The sequence below is a fragment of the Amblyomma americanum genome, chromosome 1 (assembly GCF_052857255.1).
Source record: "Amblyomma americanum isolate KBUSLIRL-KWMA chromosome 1, ASM5285725v1, whole genome shotgun sequence".
In the NCBI taxonomy this organism is placed as follows: Eukaryota; Metazoa; Arthropoda; class Arachnida; order Ixodida; family Ixodidae; genus Amblyomma; species Amblyomma americanum.
In genome coordinates this window covers 91,046,691-91,063,242 of record NC_135497.1, presented here as the reverse complement: position 1 = coordinate 91,063,242, position 16,552 = coordinate 91,046,691, and the positions used below count along the sequence as shown (strand labels likewise).

General features: G+C 48.4%; 1 protein-coding gene across 11 annotated transcripts in view; it reads right to left on the bottom strand.

Moving 5' to 3' along the window:
- Positions 1–16,552, bottom strand: part of LOC144113214 (dual specificity calcium/calmodulin-dependent 3',5'-cyclic nucleotide phosphodiesterase 1A-like) — a 533,169-nt gene that overhangs the window by 199,647 nt on the left and 316,970 nt on the right. For 3 of the 11 annotated variants that reach the window (XM_077646186.1, XM_077646187.1, XM_077646188.1), the window contains exon 1: positions 2,933–3,187. The exons of 5 other annotated variants lie outside the window; for them this stretch is intronic. The gene's annotated coding sequence lies outside the window, so the exon portion shown is untranslated. Of the gene's footprint in view, positions 1–2,932; positions 3,190–16,552 lie in introns of those variants that run through there. 3 more of the 11 variants (XM_077646181.1, XM_077646183.1, XM_077646191.1) reach the window with 2 other exon arrangements.

The following is a 16,552-nucleotide window of genomic DNA, read 5'->3' as shown; positions in this document are numbered from 1 at the left end:
GGGGTGTTAAAGGCACATCATCGACCTTCTAATATTCTAAATACGCTATCTACACGACCACCACTACTGTGAACAAGTTCTCAGTCTTTCCGGCATCGTCGCACACTAATTGTGCGGGGTGCGGGGGGGGGGGGGGGGGGGCATTCAAGACTGACATTTAATGAGAAGTGTGATTTTTTTTTCTCCCCTCATCTTCCAGTGTCAAAATCGCGACACTGCGAGGACGATAATCTCGCACGGCCACATAACGCTCCCCATGGGCAGATTTAAATATCAGTTTCCAGAATTCCTCTCTAGTGTATCGTTACCGTGATGATAAGTGATCAATAATAGCCCAACAGGGCTGTTAGGTCACCCGAACGGAGCTTCGGAATTTTGTTCACAAACAAATAAAGATCGTGCGTAGGAAATGTACACACAGGCAAGCATACTGCCATGAAACGAAGGACACGAGGTGGCTTACTGGAAAGGACACATAAAGGACGCGGGAGAAAAAAAAAGTTAAAGGAGAAAGCACGGCTGTCGCTAAGGACATGTCCACCTCACTGATTTAGTGCTGCAGCATTGCGCCACGCGGCCTTTTTTTTTTTAAATATTAAATGAGCTTGAAATCCCCAGGGGCAGTCCCTCCACCCATATTTAGCGCGTAATTGTTCCGCTGTTCAGTCCGCGCTCGACAATTTGTCGCAGAACCCGACTGCCGTATTGCGCGACCTCTGTATTTGAATGACAGAAAAGGGCTGCGACGCACCGGGGAATGACCGGAGTGGCTTATAGTAGAACTAGCCCAGTTTGTTACGCGATCGTCGATGCGAATCGAGCTGCCCTGGAACAACTCGAAAACAAAGGGAACAAAAGCCGCCACTAAAAACGCGGTCTGTGTAGTATTGCGCAAGCAGAACACGCGCTTTGGAATTCCGAGAGCCTCGCCCGGGGTTTACGTAAAGGTTAGGCGGTGTCGGCTGTCGAGAATGAACTACGCAATCGCTGAACAAGGTTACTAATTGCGATGTACTACGCTGCACGGTACGGTTGGCATTCCGCCGAATACTTGTGCCGTCCTCCTCACTTGAGGAGAGATTTCTTTTTTGGAAGCGGTCACTGATGAGGGTGCTCTTTTCATGGATGCTTTTCTTTATCCCCAGGCGCGCCGCCTTTCTCGCATGAAGATACCACAAGATCACTGTGATCATTTGGAAGAAAAGCACACGTAAGTGGAAGATGACGCTTGGGGCGAGCGATGCACCGGGTGTGGGGCGTATAGCACGCTACAGGCAAGCAGAACATCCCATGTGCTGTGCGCCGTGTAAATCCTTCATCGATTCGTAATCGACAGTGGAATTTAACATGATGCGAAGGTGCCACGGCACAAAAGTAAAAGAGAAAAACAGAAAGTGCGTCTTCGAGCTATCGATTAAAGATCAGTCCTCCATTTAGGAATTTTCCTCGAGATTTTCTCATTACCGGAACCTCGACTGCGGAACGCAGTGATAACCCGACTGTAATGAGGTTTCCGTTGCGTGATTAATTAAAACCGTCGGAGCGTACAGTCAGAACATGACATCTATGACAAAAGCAATTACAGGGGGAAGAAGAGAAGAAATGAAAAAAAAAAGAAAAGGCGGAGGGGAGTGGGGACATTACCAAACTTGGCGGAGAGGCCGACCGATGAGATCGAGAAATCGTGATAAAAATAGGAAGTGTGTCGAAGCCTCCTGGCGGTAACAAATATATGACAGGGACGGTACTGAGCTATTATTAGCTTACTATTTCGCCTGCTCGCTTTAAACCCTGAAAGTACACAAAGCTGACCAGGAGAAAGTGCTCAATTAGAAAACATTTAGCGTCTCATTACTGTCCATGTAATTCCGGGGAGGCTTTTAAGAGATAACAGACTAGGTGTCGCTACGTATTCTTCTTCCTGAACCTTCGACCCAAGTGCCAGGTAGCAGATTCTGAGGCGGCGCGTAGGGTAATAGCCACATGATAGAGGTGCCCCGTTTATAAGTCTTTCATGAAAACTGAACTCGGTTTCTATCCTTAATGGGATGCATAAAGGTGTGATTCGGCAAGAGGTTGCGAGCCATGATGCGAGCTATTAAGAAGCATGGCACATGCCCTTCAGTAATAAATATAAGACTAATGAGAGAACAAATATGATACTACACCGATGATATTACACTGCAAAGAGAACGCTTATAAGGAAATGCGAGTGACTCGAAGGGAGATATACACAGCTCATATTTGCTTTCCTTAGGAAAAAGAAGCACAGCTGTCCGCAACTTTACCGGCGTGGCAGCATGATTACCGTACAGCTGGCGTGAATCACACGAACAGTTAAGGAATGATAGCGCGCAGCAGCAGTCAGTGGAGCAGCAGTCAGGAACAGTCAGTGGAGCAAATGTTACTGTACACACTAAGGTGCAGAGAAGTACTTTTAAAACTACTTTCCGGCTTTCCACTCGCTGCAGCGCGCATCGAGACAACGTCGCAAATCGAGCCGAAAGCCGACTTGGCAGCGACAGTGCGCGGTCGTATCAAACAGTGAACGGGCAGTGCGCGCAAGAGGGCACTGGAGAAATTGCAAGACCCCCTTTTTCGCGGCTCTGGCGTTGGTGGTGGGCGCCGAGTGAGCCGGCTCGCAGGCCCATGCGGCAGCCGCTCCCAGGCAGCAGACTGGGAACAGGCCGGGCGTGCGACGAGCTCGTGCGCGGTTCGCAGCTGGCAGCAGCGAGCGTCGCGGCGGGACAGCGTCCGCAGCCAGCGGCCGCTGCAAACGCTTGTAAAGCCTGGCGTGGCACAACAGAGGTGCGTCTCTGGTGCATGCACGGCCCCGAAGGCACGTACGTGCGCAGGCAAACGCCCCTCGTGGCAGAGCAGAGCGCGCGCGCGGAGGAGCCGGTGGATTGCGTGCACAGTTGAGCTGGCTCACCGGGAAGGCGGCGGAGCGGCCTTGCGAGGGGGAAGTCAGCCTGCAGCGGTGCTCACCGACGAACGCCGGAAAAAACAAAGCAAGAGAAAAAAAATCAGATGCACGCGAGGCGACGGATGCCGATGGGCCGCGACTGATGCTGCGCGTGCCGGCGGCCGCCGGTGACAGCAGTGGCGCGCGTTCGAGACGCCGGCTCCACGCGACGAGCGACGTGCCTCCACACCGCTGCGTGCTCCCAATTTGCTCCGCGCCTCCCACGAGCGTTTCCTCCTAGCCTCCTCCCCGCGCGGTCACGTGGGCTCGGCGCGTGCGCGTCACAGCGACAGGGACGTTTCGTCCCCGTGCCCTAGGGATAAAAAGGCGCCGGCCCGCTCCGACGGCGGGATGATGCTCGCGCTCCGAGCACACCTTCAAGGCAGCGCGGCACGCTAAGGTTCAGCCTGGCGAGATGCGGGATGTGCAGGTTCTGGATGGGGAAAGAGGACTGGGGGATCTATTTTTAAATCGCAATTAGTTGCCGGCCGCGCGCAAATCCCACACGCGCGCCTGACCTGCGGCCAACGCAGAGCAGGCGGCCTTCGCAAATTGTGTTCTTTCGTTCGTGACAAGGGCTGCGGGAACAAGTGACCGCTCAATGAGGCGCAATGTTTAAAGAATCAGAAACCAGAATTCTTTAATGTAATTTTAATGGCGATCATGCTCAGTGCGTTGGTGACCACACATCAGAGAATCCTGGGGCAATTTATTAATAATTAGGGGCACAGAGATTGGTAATAGCGTTATAGTAGTATTTAATGGTCTTAGGCAGAGAAGAATGTATAATAACTGATCAAAGAACAATGAATGAAATGTGGCCGAAGTTATTTTTAGAGTACATTCTCAGAGGTGCACTTCTTTCTGAACAGGTACTCCTGGCTCCATAAAGGCGAGCTCACTACTCCACTGACGTGGTGCATGCAATGATCGTTTCATATCAACCTTTTTAATTAAGCAAAGCGGCTTGAATTTTGGGATGGCATTTAAAGAGTGTGTTTTTAACCTGCCACTGATAAGGCCGCATTCTCTGCTCTTTCTAACTCTACGGGCGTTCTTAAGACAGGATTTGGCCATTACCTTCTGACGCAAACCATTTCTCAAAGGAAGTTCCGATTTTTATGGCACTACACACACCTTCACGAATGCTTCGTTCGACGCATTGGACTGAAACGTAGGAAAAAAAAAAGATATAGAAGAAAAAAAACGTTTTTTTCACTCCTGTTTTTTTTAGCAGTTTTCTTCATCGTTTTTTGTTTTCAATTCTCTTTGCCTTAGTGCTTGCTTATTTAATTGGTTTAAGAGGACCGAATGCCCACTGCCTGCAAGTAATTTCATCGGTCTGATGTTTTTTTTTTTTTTTTCACTTCATACCCGCCCCTCCAGAATCTCTCCACTCAAACTTCGTTAAAAAAAAATAAAATGAACCGCTGGAGGAAAAAAAAATAACAAGAGCGCGTCTTTCTTCAGCTTAGGAGCTGCGGCGGGCTTCCCGCCGTAGACCGGCGATATTAGCTTTTCACTGGAGTCAGCAAGGCCAGGCATTTCGCCGCAGCGGCAGCAGCAGCAGCAGCAGCGATGTGCGGGCCAGGGCCATTAGGGGAGCGCCGTGGAAGCAGGACGGGGGGGGGGGGGGGGGGGGCACAAAGTTCGCAGCTGCCCAGCAACCAAATCCTCGCCAGGCGAAAGCGAACACGCTGGCACATAAAAAAAGAGGAGTCGTATATGTGGCGGGGGAGGGTCGTGCTTCTAATTGGTCATGCTTGAATGAGGTAACTCAGATGTGAGGAAAATGTTCCGGCAACGAGAGCCGTGAGCGAGGCATTCAGCGGACGGGTCCAAAGGAAGCTCCAGCAATGAGGCAGGGATGTCTTCCTCTGTTCCCCTCCTATTCGAGCCTAAAGACGTGCTATTGACGCGGTCCACTCGTTGCGGCTGCCGACTCTGCTTCGAAACGAGTCACGGAGAAGCCAAGTGATTGCGGCTGATAAAAGATGAGGGACTCGCCGGCTAAAAGAAAGCGCCGAGATGAGCGCCGCAAGGGGCGCGCGAGCGTCGTTCCCCGTCACGCACCGCGCGCAGCGTTGCCCAACGAACGAAGTCCCCGCGGGCCCTCCGGCGCGCAGAAGCGCGGGCGAGCGCCTCGGTAAGCGCTCAGACACTGCGCGGAGACACTTGCGACACGAGAAACCTGTAACTGGCCAGAGTTCGGGCCGGATACAATGATCCCCACCTCAGAAAACAACATCCCAGGATGGGGTTATAGCCGCCTTGAAAGGAATCGTAACTGGGTACCTGAACTGTCCCGCTGGACTGACGTGCAGCGCAGCCTACTGCTGATGCAGTCAGCGACTGGTTGTGTCCAAAAGCAGACTAATCGGAACAAGTAATGTATACTTGGATGGCCAGACTGCGGCATAACCAACTATGCATAACTATGCACGCAGCGTTAAAGAACAAAAGCTCTCCGGCGATCCTTGGCGGATTGTTTGAATGTGTTAGCAGCCAAATATTCACTATATCCGAGGTTGACGTACTAAATTTTGGTATGCCCTAGGTTAGATTCGTTATATCCGAGGGTAACACGAAAGTTCTTTTTATATCCGAGGTGCCACAGTTCGGTTCGTTGTATATGAGGTAACACACGAAAGTCCGTTATATACAAGGTTAACACATGAATGTTCGTTATATCCGAAGTTAACACACGAAGGTTTGTTTTATTAGATGTGGCGTACTTAGGTTCGATGTATCCTGTGTTAACACACTAAAGTTCATTATATCCGAGGTGACATACTGAAGTTCTTTATATCCGAGGTAGTATACTAAGTTCGTTCGTAGCGCGGTGGGCCACCTGCCACTGGCTACTGACAGACAGAAGTCGCCATCTCCGCTTGCATAGACAGCTCTAATGCTAACGCATTAATAAGATCTATTACTCGCCCTTACGGAACCTGCGATGAGCAAGCTGGCCATCCGTTAATTTCGCCCTCTTACCGATAATATACAGTACGCAAATCTGTGCAGTCGTATCAAAGCATTGCGCTTCAGAAACTCACCTCTTGATTTCCTACGTACGACTACGCAGTCAACTAATTGTTTTAAATGTCTTATATCTTATATGACCTGGAGTTACACCTTTACATTAGCTGGTCCATCATTCGCAAGGATCTGTCATGCCTGAGAGCATGACATTTCGATTGCGCCAATGATTTGTTCATATCTTTACGGGGAGTTACCTACAAAAGAACTGTGCTCCGCTGGTCAGAACCGAACGGCTTTAGATTATGATGACGATGATGATGATGATGATGACGATGATGTCTTCAGGCTAAATGGCCTGAGGCTTGAGGGCAGATCACGCGCTTACTAACTCAGTGTCATCGTCGTCAAGAACAGTGATTGTCACTTCGTCGTTCAGTGGCTCAGTGTCCGCACCTAAAACCAGGTAACAATATTAATTAACTCTTCCCTCATACTAATTATGTACCTTAAAGGAAAATGAACGAAAAACTTTACCCTGAGCATTTAGACAGTTTTTTACACCATTTTATCATGTCAGGATTGACTCGAAGCCTTTAGTACAAACAGCTGCATCCTGAATAGTGTTCAGATGCGGGAACACAAGCCAGAACAAAAAGTGCATATGAATGAATTTGCTGCGGAGTTAGAGCGCCTTTGTCTCCGGGACAACTGTCTGCGCATGCTGATCTGAAAGACTTAAGGCCAAGCGTCCAGCATTCATCTGCGCCACTGTATGACAGCACGAATCATGCTGAGGAGAGCATGATTCATAATTCCATGCAGTAACGCAAGTGCAGTGCAACGACAAGCGCTAGACGTTTAGCCTTAACCCTTTGTAGGACATCGAGACTGATGCCCCACTAGCTACATGCCCCGGTAAACAGACAACGGTGCACGTAGGTATCATATCTTTGCGTGCTGAATACTACCGAACAACCAGGCAAACCATTCAGCGTGCTTTTCTCGTTCGCTAACAGGCCTCCTTGGTTTTCTGTCTTTTCACAAGCGCGGGTGTGCAGTTTGACGCGGCCCATATTGGCGGGAAAAATAAAATTTGAAAAATTATTTAGCTTTTGAGCCTTTTCCATCAGTCAACTGCCTATAGTAATACTCCTTGAAGTAATTTTCAGATCTATTGTGAAGTTTTTTTATACGTCCATAAGGCTGAGGGGTACGTATCGTATCGCATTTGGGTAGACTTTTCTTTTTCAAACCAGTGGTCGAAACGGTTTGAAAGTGGTGTCCTCAAACTTCTAGAGTCATTATGAGTGCAATTTTACGGTTCCCATGCATGCGAGACACGCAGATTCGGTCCAGCTGACGGACCAGCTGGCTTTGGTGACCCTGGGGCAGGATACCCGCGAAGCTTGATGCTGCGTCGTAATAAAGTTTTTTTCTCTCTCTACGAATCACGCTGAAGCAGCCATTACACTATCATGACGGTTGCTTGCTGTTATATATTGCACCACTTGGTCGAATAATGCAGCAACGGCACATGGGGCTTATTGCCCCGTGTGGATTGAACTCAACTCTCGCTGGTGCTGCTGAACAGAGGAGTCTCTACCGGTCCGGTTACGAAGAATTCCTTCTGAAGTATGATGCGTCTGTACCAACCCTGTTCACAGTCGACGACATCTATTCGCGAAACACCAATTCTGTCTTGCCACCACTGGCCCGGCACGAAAATAACTCCGGTAGCCTTTGCCTGACATGAATGGGGATATAATAATGAGTTTAATGCGATTAAGCTCAATCGCAGCTCCGTTTTTCCTCACCAGTTCAAGCGACACCATGCGGTGCCTTCTGCGCGGCCTATTCGAGTCGGCACGGCGGGCGATAAGGGTGGAAGGAAAAGAAAAAAAAAATGTCCTTGTTTTGCACCGCATCTGCACGTCGCCTACGGGATAATTAAATCTCTTCCCACGACACTCGTGACGATGCCGGAGTCGACGCACCGCGTTTATTTCAACTTATCACGGCTGCAGCACAACGGTATCGCCGCGTACACGGGGACTGGGGATATCTTAAGTGAGGCATCCGCGTCCTCCATCCAAGATTGTGCAACTATGAACGCACTTGACTGATGTCTATGAAAGCACGGCGTTTGGCCCCGTCAACGAAAGTAATCAGGCATGTGGCTATGCGTGTGCCGTAGAGATCACCTCGCGCACAAAGGAGCCCATTGTCCTGCTTTACTTTTTTTTTCTCCCGCCACGAGTGCGCATGAAATAACACTGCATAGAATAGCAGTTCAAAACCAACTGCTCTTGTATAAAAAGAGCAGCGATGACGAAATCATTTCTCTCTATCTCGGTTTTCCGCGCGCTGCTGTCAGCGTTTTATCACGTTCGTCTAGACGCTCGTCTAGCCACCGCTTGCACGCCCAATGATCGCACCTCTTCGGATACCTTTCCTTCGCTCCATCCGCCCTGTATCCGGGTTACGTACAATTACGTCACCTCCCTGTTCGTCGATACGCAGACTGTTAGACTAGGCGCACTATGGTCATGCTTGGTCCTTGCCCATCGAAATTCACTCTTCACCGGCCCACTAGACTGTGACTGCACATTTGGGGACTGCACAAAGCACGTCGAGCACCACGCAGTGTTCGCGAAGGCCGCAAGTCATGAGTGCTGGCAGCATCACATGCCAACGCTGCTTTCTCGTCGTCGTTGCGAGGCTTCACTCGTAATTCAATTCAACTTCAATTCAATTCATTTCAATTCAATCAGCGGCTATTTATGCGGCCAGCGCGTGATACTTGCGTCTCTAACTTCGGCACGGTAGCGTTTATAAAGTGTCCAAGAGAACAGCGATGGTGGCACGGTCGTCTTACATGGACGACGTCAAAGAAGCACTTTTGGGTATGTGCCATTGTGTGAGGTTAACAACAACAACAACAACAACAACAACAACAACAACAACAACAACAACAACAACAACAACAACAACAACAACAACAACAACAACAACAACAACAACAACAACAACAACAACAACAACAACAACAACAACTATGGCAAGTTCCAAAGAGCAGGAAGCATGCTGTTCGATGCGGCTCTTTTAGCAGGCATGTAGGCGTCATGCTCTTCAAAAATAGGGGAAAAAAAGTGAACTTACGCCAAGAAGCATTACGACAAGATGCAGTGCGTGAGATTTCAGCAGATTATTTATAATCACTTGCAAAAAGTTTTTTCTTTTTTTGAACGGGATTTCCGTCCTCTAGTTCTGTGCTATTGTTCCCTTGTTCTCGGAGCGGCTGCGTTAAAGGTTTAATTCCTTCCACTCGTAGAGAAGTTAGCAAACACGCACTGACACAAGCTCCCCGTCATTCAAGCACTGCTCTTGCGATCTCAGCAGAGATTATCTAGCATTCGGTAGCAAGCATTACGTGCAGTGTAAGCTCCAGCGTAATCTCCAGTGTAAGCACGAATCTCGCTCCTGTTCGCAGATAACAGCGGTAAAGCGTCCTACCCCGGAAGTTGTTCGGAGCTACAGCTTCCAACGAGGAGCCCTTCAAGCGCCGTAATCCTTCGGAAGAGTGAAGAGAGATCTCCAGGCGATATCGGGACTGACCAGAGTCCAGTAGCGCACTGCGGGAACCTTCTTTTTGCTGCCTTCGACCAGCACTAACTGTTTACAGGATCTTTCTTGCTGAGAGCGCCATCGACATCCAGTCACTGCGAATGGCTGGAAGAGGCCGCCGTTCTCGCTCTCGCTGTTTCATCGTTAGACCCCTGAGTGTGCCGAACTCCACCGAGACAGAACAGCACGCTTTCACACTGCGCGTAGGCTGGCCCCTACGAGTACAGCTTTCATCGATGTCAACGACCCATGTCGAGTTTGAAGCCAAATGTGCCCTGTAAGCCCCAAAACTGGACAAAAAACGCTCTTGATGATATTAAAACACGGCACGTTGTTATTCCAACCCGCAAGTGTTTTACATTATCAAAATTATTCACGGTGAACTTTTTCACGCCCGCCTAGTTTTTTTTTTCTCTTTTTGATTTTGCATTCCAGGTCAGGTCACACTTCCCTTCCGCGCAGTCATCTCCTAAAGCCATTTGCGGCATCGCCACTTTTCGCAACAAAACATACAGCCAAACAGTAATGCTTTTTGATGAAAGGTCAGAAGAGCCAGTTAAGAGACCAATCTGACGACTTAATTCCGATGGCACTGATAAGCACAGCATCTTTGGAGTCCTTCCAAGCTTAACAGATTTTCAAGCTCGACAGCCTACATGACTACGATGATTCGGCACTGAACACTTGTGAGTTATGTCGAGCTGAATACTGGCCTCGCGCGCAGAGACATAATAAAAACCATCGATTTCATCGACTTTAAACGACGCGAATCAGGAGTTCTGAACCGCACAGCCTCGAACAACGTCAAGGTTAAAACGACCCGCTTTATTGCGACCTTGTTTTCGACTGCATCACAGGCAGCCCTTTTCCCGCATCTTGCTGAAAGCGATTATGCTGGTCAAACGCGGCTTCCTGACTTGATCTTACGCGTTATGAAAACATCAATAAAGGTAATACGACGCCTGTTGCAGCACATTATTGACCTGAACGCCACTGTTTACCCTCGGAGCTGCACAACGTCAAAGGCGCAGCTTTCAGTCTCACAACAACCGCTTAAAGACATTGCTCCCTGCGTTTGCCGCAGTGCAATGAACGATACAGAGGGACGCACAATAAACCGCAGCGCAGTGATCGCATAAAAAAAATATCTCAGAAAAGAGCCCGGTTATGGGCACTTCCCTCCTTGTGAGTTTGGGTCAGTGCCTCGGGTATACGCGAAGAAAAGCCCGCATTAACCACTTTTGTGTCTATCGCATACGCAACGATACGAATGCAGTCCGATGCTAGCTCGCCCCTGATAGCCGCAAAAAGAGTCACTTTCTGCTGCTGTCACTCCAAGAGGGAGCCCAGGGCAGGCTTGCGGAATCGGGGCACCAGTACTCCACCGGATGTGTCGGAATCGGAGCCCATATTGGCAGCCGCATACTTGAGTAGCCCAAAAGCCATTTTATGGACGCCACAAACGTGGTTTGCGCCATTGCTGTCAGTGATTTCGCGCAACCCTTCCAAGTTATCTTTGCGAAACGAGATTCACAGTGGTGTGCTCCTTTAGTTTGCTTTTGTCACCGAACTGACCTGCTGATAGAATAAGGTTTCATCACTTGTATAGCGCCCCCCCCCCCTCTCTCCCTCTCCCACTCCCTTCCCTCGATTCCTTGCGTTTTTTCTTTTGCCTCACACAATTTTGCGCAACTGCATTCACACGACGAAAATCGTTTTGCGGAGCACAATTTATGGCAGTCTGCAATGAACCCCTATAGCAAAACAACTCCAGAATTGTTTACACACGCTGGAATGGGATGCGGAATAAAGTGAATTTCCTCCACAAAATGCACGCATCCTGTTATTGGAACAGTACTTCCGGCCTTTCTGCAACTCAGTAATAGCGTTTTTCGAACCTATTTTTTAATCTGAAAGGAACAGAAAAAAAAAGGAGCTCGGTTGACATGCATTGCAAATCCGGAATAATCCTTGCGAATGTTCCGACGCTATAAAATTCTTGTGAACTAAAGCACGTCGCCATGGAACACAATTATTGCCTTTCTAATTAATTACTAAGTTCTCGCTTTTTGTTAGGCCGCAGTTTCACTATATCGGGCAGACACTTGAGTTAGCTGAGAATCATTTTCTTTTTGACCTCTCCCATGTCTCTCCCATTTAAGTCCAGTTAACCCTGTCCTTTGCCAGCTGCGGCCACCGTATCCCCGCAAACTTCTTAATCTCACTTAGTAAAACACGTTGCGGGGCTAGTTGGTTATGCATATTCTTTCGTTAAAATTTAAGCAGCGCTAACTTTTAGGACGAATACACAGAAGACATGACAGGACGGGCGCCCACCTAATCTTCTACTGCCCCATGCTATGCTTGTCTTCTCTTGGAATCCACTCCGTTACCCTTAAGGACCAGCGGTTGTCTTGCCTTCACATTACATTCCCTGCACAAGCCCATTTCTTCCTCTTGATTTCGACTAGGATGTCATAAACTCGCGTTTGTTCCCTCACTCACTCTGCCCGCTAAGCACTCGCTATTTACCTCATCTGTTGTCACTATCAGCTGCATGCTTGCCGCCAACAGCTACACAATCATCAATATGATCAATATCCTCACGTTTGCCATTATTGTTCAACGAAAATGCGACACAAGACTATTCGGGAAACGTAAGGGATGGACGGAAAATTCAGGGGCATTTCAATGCTCCGTTGTGAAGCGCCATCCTGAAGGCATCATGTCAGCACTTGAAGCGCGGCGCGACGGGAAGCCTTAGGACAGTTCGACGGATGTCATGCTTGACTATAGCAGCCTTGTTCATTTCACCACGCGTAGCCAGGCATCAGCTCACGCCGGATTCAAAGAAGTTTTTAGTGCGTAGGGTCGGTTTCTAGTGTGCTTCCACCTTGGGCGCCGTCTTGCTAACTTTCGTGATTAACCTGCTCGCACATGACTGCCAATCACAAGCCGAAAGTGTGTGAAAGCAGCTCTGCGGGGGTTTTGCCCGTGACTTGTGCATCGAACGTTCTTCTGAAGAGAATTCACAGCCCAAAGCACTACCCTAGCGATTTCTTCTGAAGATTCATATTCCCCATTTGGTGATCGGACTGTTCGAGATGACAAAAAAAAGTAGTGAGAGGGAGGCAATACTTCTCTCTGCCGATAGAAATTCCAGGAAACCCTTTCGGAGAAAACAAAAGCTATTGAAACCGCCGAAAAAAAAAAAGAAATCTAGACGGAGGAGATTTTCTTCACTGGATGGCAAATGCGGGTAGATTACATATTTGTTTATCGCGCGGAAAACTCTCCACAGAAGGGAGAGCCACCGGCGCAGAGCCTCAAGGACGCGCAGCATTACAACTCAGAAGAAGGCTCCTTTATGGGGGCATATTCTTTAGAGAAACTGCAATTAAGGAGTCGGGGGAAGCACTTCAGCAGCACCGCCGGCTTCGTATTGCAGGATAAACGAAATGGAAGGGGCAAACGGGTAATTGCTTTTTTTTTACTTCTGCGTTGTGCGAAAAAAAAATGTGGTGACGAGTCGCAGAAGCCAATGATCAGCCAGATAATATGACCTTTTTCATTCCACTGCCTGTCGTTCTGTTGCGCGCCACTTTAATTGGGACGCCCTACGTGGAGTCTCAGTTTTTGTCCGAATCGGCGAGTCGTCGCGGAGGATGATAAGATAAGAAATAAGTTAAAGCATCCTCATAATATTCTGTGCCTGTAAGGCTTTACTGGATGAGAAGCCCAATCTGAAGGTAAACATGTTCCATGCTTTGATAAAACATCAAAATTCTGATATGCTAGCAGACAGTACAGCCAAGGTAAAGAGATGAAGAAACCGCTGGCATACCCATTGGGCCCTTGAGAGATTCTTCCGAGTCGAGGTCGTTTAATCCTTCCTGGAAACATCGTTAAGCCGGCTTCCTCACTAACGCAAGCACGCCTCCGGCCTTGGGGCTTTTTCTCCACCGTATCAGATAACAGCACGACCTTAACCTAACTTTGCAGGCATATTTGTCTTCGTTCAACATCTGCCACGGAGCAAAAAAATGACTTAGTCAAGCCTTTTCACTACTAATTTGACACAAGAAACCGTATGCTTCAAACGACCTCATACTTCGCATGATGACACAGGTCGCAGGGTGTAATATTCATATTGCCTATGATCTTTTGGGGAAACGGCATTAAAAGAGAGAGAAAAAAAGATTTTTTTTAGTGAATACCAGAACGGTACTAAAGTTTTTTTCGTATATACTGAATGTTTCGCGTGTCTCGCATTAAAATCTTGAACATCAGTGAGCACGAATCAAGCTGAAGCAGTATCGTTAGCAGCTTCCCAGCGCAATTAAGAGCATTGTTACCTCTTATAGAACAGTCTAATTAATTAGTAGGGATTAATTTGTTTTTCACCATTGGGGATACGTCCGAAGGTTAAATTAGAATGTTGTACAGCATCACAAGGAACCCTATACTGGCGTAACATTTTTAGCGGCAGCCTTATTCAGAGCGTGAAAAGTGCGTTCAGAAGAATGCGAGTAAAAATACGTGGTCATTAAAAAATAATGAACCGATTTCCGGGCCTTTTTTTCCAGTCCTTGTGTTGCGTATACCATTTCAAATCTTGAAGAGTAGCCAGCAGAGCGCTCTGTCGCGTTCCATCGCCCTCAGTTGCCTGATCATGATGGGAGCCTGCATATATAGTTCAAAATGAAATTAGCCTCCACGACTTTCTACAGTATATTGCCTGCACCATCTTAAGCCACATGGTAAGTCCTCAAAAATAAGCAATAAAAGCTAAACCCCAGAAAACAGCGCTTTGCGTTATCGTGTTCGCAAAATTCAATTACCTCGTGAAACTGCACCGTGATTTTCGATGCGTTAAAGGCGATGTTTGTCTTCTGCGGCTACTCCGTGGATGACCTTTAACAACGGATAACAGCAGTGATCTACTAAGTGGATACTAATTTCGCTGAAAGGACGTTTGGGAGGAATTCTCGTATCGGCTTGACTCGGCCCATGCTGCAGGTGGGGACCACGTTGACCAGTAAATAGGGCGGAGTAAACTGTGGGTGTCAGGAGAATAGGCGTCACTTGGCCGTAACTGTGTGCACTGTTTGTCATGAAATATAGCTTCATTAAATCGGTTCATCCTTTTTGAATAACCCTGCATAATTTTCTGCGGTATGAGCGACTGTTTTGAACTTCGCTTCCGGGCGGCAGCACTTTACTGAAGCTGCCTTGGCGTACCAGAAGACGCTTTAATGCGTCTTTTATAAAATACGCTTTTTCATGCAGTTTAGTGGCACATTATTCACTTTCGGGCTATGATAGAAGTCCCACTGCAGCGAACAGAAAAGGAGCGAACTTTTGTACACAGTTTGGTTCCCCTCTACCAAGCGATGAGTGTTGACAAAAAGCGTAACGACAGTTTGCGATTACCTTGTCCGTGTTACAACAACAACAACAACAACAACAACAACAACAACAACAACAACAACAACAACAACAACAACAACAACAACAACAACAACAACAACAACAACAACAACAACAACAACAACAACAACAACAACAACAACAACAACAACAACAACAACAACAACAACAAAAGAAACTCAGGAGCGTTACGAGTCGGTAGCGCGAATGCTCCGCTTTAGCTGGCGCGTGGGAATAGTGAAATTTCAGATAACAGAGTTTTGTTGTAGGGGGGGGAGAGGGGAATGTGAGGGGGGTAGCGTGGGGGGGGGTTAGTGAGAGGGAGCGGGAAGTAATTATGTGCTCAATGTCCACTACGGCAACCTGGCTTACCTCAGACGTGAGCAGTGGTTCTATCCCACTGCCTCTCATTTGTCGCGAGCTGCTCGGCTACCATTTGCTTGATTTTACACAAATTTTTGGCAGCCATACACTGAAGGAATGAATTTTCAAGTTCCCAGAAAAGGGCGGGGGGATTCTGGTTATACGCGGATGACATACGCCGTGAAACCTGGGTAAGATCATTAACAGCTAATGCTGCAAAGCGATTGTTTTCCCGACGCCAGCTGAAAATAATGCCAACTTAAGGTCTAACTTTTCGAACTGATCCTTCCCTGATACACTCCACCATGTTCTTGCCGCGTCGACTGCTGCGTCTTATACCGTCGCAGGGAAATAGGCGACCCGTTGTCTGAATCCTTAATCATTTGCTCCTTGTAGCGATGTCCTGTGTTTACCATGCCACTTGTTTGTGCTCTGAAGTAGTGGGCTTATGCGATCTGAGACCAGGTGGCCAGGAACATGTCGACAACCATGAAGCATTAGTATTCTCAGCCTTAATGCAACGCGTGAGGACGCTCCAATGGCGCTACGCAGGCGGCTGGAAGTAGTGCCGTGCAAAACTAAATGATGCAGGTGGTCGTGGTTTTAAAGACCACTTAATGTACAGCCATGCCGCGACCGGCACATTGGTGCCCTATTTAATGACCTCCGCGCAGCACCATTCTCTCCGCTGCCTTTCGTTCAGCCTCTTGTGCTGTGGGCGCGCGATGTATTATTCAGCCAAAGCGGCCGGAGGCTCCCCGCCGCTTAAGCCCCGACCGCTGCTGCTGCCGCTCTAGGAAGGTGATCATCGCCCCGCGCGCTCTGCATGTAGCCTCGTCGTCCACGCACCCGTACAGGAACGCGGAAAGAAAGCTCTCGGGCGTCACTCCGGCCGAGTGGCGCTGCCGAATCGAGGTGCTCATTAAGACAACCGCCGCTTCTCCCTCGTGCTAAGGGAAACAGGCGTCCTTTAAGCCTGCAGAATGCACGAGTTATGAAATTAAGGTTCTTAAACCAAGAGAGTCGGCCGCCTGAAGAAAACGAGCTCATCTAAGGAGCGCTGCCGAGTTTCAGGAATGGCTGAATTTCGGCGTACAACGGTCACTTAATTTAGTGGCGCGCTTTCCTTTCTTGTTTCGAATCCCCCGCCAAAAAGTCGCAGCACGTAAACAATGCCCGATGTTCCTG